Raw genomic sequence first — 4,289 nt, forward strand, 5'->3', positions numbered from 1 at the left:
ACACTCCAGGGTTTAGTTAATGACTGGTGAAAATAAATTTGTGTTTGTGTATTTTGTACCTTTTTTCATACTTTAATATTATGTACATCAATTTACTTTATGATTTATTGTAATTTTAGATTCTGAGCGGAGTGATTTATACGTATTGATTTTAAAATTATGTGTGTTTTACTATTTTTTTCGTTTAGCACATTTTCTAGTAGAGATGTTCGTGGGATGTTTCTGGTAGCAAATTGGATATTGCTGGTAGGTACTTTTGTGGGTCAAAATAAGCAATTTCTAAGTATCTACTTTAAATAATTGTAAAATAAAAAATAGCTGGTAACTGCTCTACTGCACACTGTACATACAGTATGGATATTACCTACAGTACAGCTGTATAGATCTCGACTGTACCTCGTCATTGAGGAAGTCACTGCAATAGTGTAATGTATAATAATATATTAAGTTTTAATTCAATGATAAATCATTGCATTCGAAAAATGATTCCAAGCAAAGGCCAAAACGATTCCGGTCAGCCTATGTTACTAAGTACCTACATTTTAGTATATATATATTTTATATATTATATTGTTATTAACTATAGTTATTTATTTTATATCCTAAGTATTTCACAACACGGTCGGTAAAATTAATTTTTGAGAAAATAATTATTATTAGAACATTGAAAATACGAGAGAATAATAAGTGGATGGTACCTATACCTATAGGTTCATGACATCGTATACTTTCCAGGCGGTCGTCAACCAAATAAGTTGGTACTTACCACATTTTTTTTTAACACGTAGGTATAGGTACTCATATTTATTATACCGCTGTATAGACTTTGTTCTATTGTGCTAAACGTTATCGATATGTCGTATTACGAATTCAATAAATGATGATTCCATGCTCAAGGGTCTCATTTTTGTGTTGGTTTTAAATTTGTCTATTGTTCCCGAAATGACCACGTTTGTTGATAATAACGAATAATAATCTACCATATTATTATTAACAATAATTTAAAATATTTATCGTCAAACGATAATATTATAGATCCTATATTATTATTAGTCATTACATTTTTCTAACATAAAACGGTTTATCATTAAAATATATTTATCGATGTATACAGCGCGTTTCCTACAGAGTGATTAGAAAAAATATAAAATTAATTTTACTGCTAGCTCGATTTTATTTTGATTATTGTATTATTTACGATATTTTCACTTGGTAATTATTTATTATTGTCATAGGTGAACGAATTGTTTGTACGTAATATCCATAAACTCATATCTGGTAATAATGGCCAGTAGGTCATATACCTTTTTGGCTATTATTAATCTAATATATTAGAATTGTTTTCAGTAGCGCACGCAGGATTTTAGTTCGGTTAGGGTTTTTAGCTAAGACTTAATCAATTTTTATATAATTGGTTTAAACAAATAATAGAGTTTAAGTTTCAAATTTAGCCTACCTTTAACCTGGTCATCTATATAGCATAAATGTATGATGAATATTAAAAATATTATGAATTTTAAACTATAAAATAATTTATACATTTTTGTGATTTTAATGAATTTCATTAAAGTTTTAACTGTAAACGTCACTAAAAAAATATTGTGACTATTTATTTTCAATTATTTTAATTGGTACAAGCAAACTATTAGGTGTATTAAATTGCTAAACATTTTGATCGATAGTTTAACATTTCTATATTTTATTCTTAATACTTTTAATAGTTTGTGTGACGAATGTGCATTGTACAAAGACTGCACAAATCAGATAATAATTAAAAATAATTTATTTCAATAACGCATTGTTTAAAGTTAAGCCCGTTTTTTTTTTGTTTAGTTCACTGACTATTAGCAGTACTTAATACACTTTATCATTTATAAATAATTATGTAATTATACTTTAATATACCATAAAAAAATATATTACAACAGCTCAAATGTATTACTTTAACATATAGAACAAAGAAACGTGATGTCTGTTAGTTGTCGTAAGTAATTTTAATATATTTACCTACTTAATATAGTAGTTGAAATATATTGATAAAACAAACGAATATTGAATATTTGAATGAGAATCATGAACTCCTATCATAATTTCTATTTTGTATTCTAATATTTTATATATTCTGTGATGAATATACAAAGACTGCACCAAGTAATATCTATACAGAGTACCTACGTACTCGTAGGGCAAAAATAAAATGTTACACATTTAGGTAGCCTTTATTTCAGAAATTTAATTAAATAAAACATTTATCCGAATATTATATAAATTATATTTAGTGTATTTACGATTTAGTTTATGTACCTATTTAGTGTATTTACTTGATTTAACTGCGTTAAACAAATTTGGGAGCGTAATTTTAGGTTTTCAATAAAAAATAGCAAACGTGACAGCAATATAAATGTTTTAAACGCAGCGCTGAACAATATGCTTTGTCCCTTGGTCTTTCGATCCAGCGCATCGAGATACACGTTATTGTATTGAATCTGTCCGACCTTTTCAGTTTTTCAATTGCGTCCTCAAATAAATTAAAAATATGAAGCGTGTCCGTACATTTTAGTGGCCCTAAATAAACATATTTGGGTATAGTGTATTTGACGAGCTGTTGTATTCAAACGAGTCAGAACTCAATATACCTTTAAAGACGCAGAGCAAACTATTTCAAGATTCATGAATTTATTGATTAATAATTTAAAAAAATGGAGGAAATTAGGTAACTATTCCGCTGTAGATACCTACGGTTGGAGCCGAGTGTAAATAAATAAATAAATACTCTATCATTTGAAAAACAACCTCATGACTATCGGATGAGCGGTTCCAGAGAACATGCGTGACAATGATTTCCATTTTAACATACATTTATATACTATATTATAATTATACGTGTATATTATATAAACGAAATCTTACTATTTGTATTATTATTCAATAAAACTATTGTTATTAAATTGTATAATTTATTTAAGATTTATAATTCATCGATAGTATTTTACGTTGTAAACATCATTATAATTTCAACACTTTCTCCCGTGTATTGTCAACAAATGTCACATTTAGCCCTTCCATTAAGAATCAGGAACTTAATAATAGTGCTTATGAATAAAATAACAACGTGTAACGATACCCATAGGCCATAATTAAATTTTATTTCATTTTATCCGTAATTTTTGAGCTTACGAGAATATTTTTTGACACCACAGAACGCCAAGCCAAAACCAGTGGCGGTCCAAGTTTTTCCCATCACTTAATCTTAGGTTTTCAAATCAAAATTGTAATATACTGTTCATTGTATTATTGTCAATAATTATTATATACGCCAGTGGCGTATATAGAAATAATTTTTGGGGTGTGCTATAGTAGATAGAAAGTAGCAAGTGATCTATTACTTAGAGGCTACTGTCTACTATGTATTTAACAGTTTCTATAAATATATTCGTATTTGTTATTTTTCAACAGGTTACGAAATATTATAACTTATAATTTATAGTACCTGATAAAATATATTGTTTCTCTATTTAAAAATACTGTAATTTTATCAAGCTTTATTATTTATAATTCACAATTACATAGTTTGATCATTATGAACTCTACGTGTATGCCATCTATACAAGTTATTAACACGTAATATTATTTTCAGCACCGAATCGGTCGTTTTCAATTTCCAGCCCCATATCGACGGCTTGCAGAAGACACTTGTTTAGAATCACATTTCTCTGTCACGTTTCATATTTTCTGTGTAATGTGCAACCGATTAACGGTGACAAATTATTTTTCAATAAAACATGGCACATGACATCATTTATTATATAAACCATTATTATCACCCTCCAAAGCCGTCACTCTCATTTTTATAGCCACAGAAAACTCCTTCAATTTACGGATTTCATCCTTAAGTTTCACAACTTAACGCGCGGTGGATTGTTCTCGTACCTACTGGCGATGGTTGAACATGTTTTCTAACTAAATGTTTATGACATCCTCCTCGGGCATAACTAATTAATGTTCTCGGGATAAACTTCTCCCCAATAAGATGGCTTGCGGCCATAATTACACCAATATTATATAACTCCTATAAATAAATATATATAATTTTCGTTTTATTAACAATTTACAATACGCGTGGACTAGGTATATTAAGTCAAATTTTAAATTGTGGATGACAAAATGTTTAATTAATAAATAAGTTTCATAGATATTTGTATCTGTATATTATATTCGTTACCAATGTTATAATTTTTATTCAAACTAGTATTCGAAATACTAAAACCGCTATTCTTCGTTAAAATATT

This window comes from Acyrthosiphon pisum, chromosome X, assembly GCF_005508785.2.
Source record: "Acyrthosiphon pisum isolate AL4f chromosome X, pea_aphid_22Mar2018_4r6ur, whole genome shotgun sequence".
In the NCBI taxonomy this organism is placed as follows: domain Eukaryota; kingdom Metazoa; phylum Arthropoda; class Insecta; order Hemiptera; family Aphididae; genus Acyrthosiphon; species Acyrthosiphon pisum.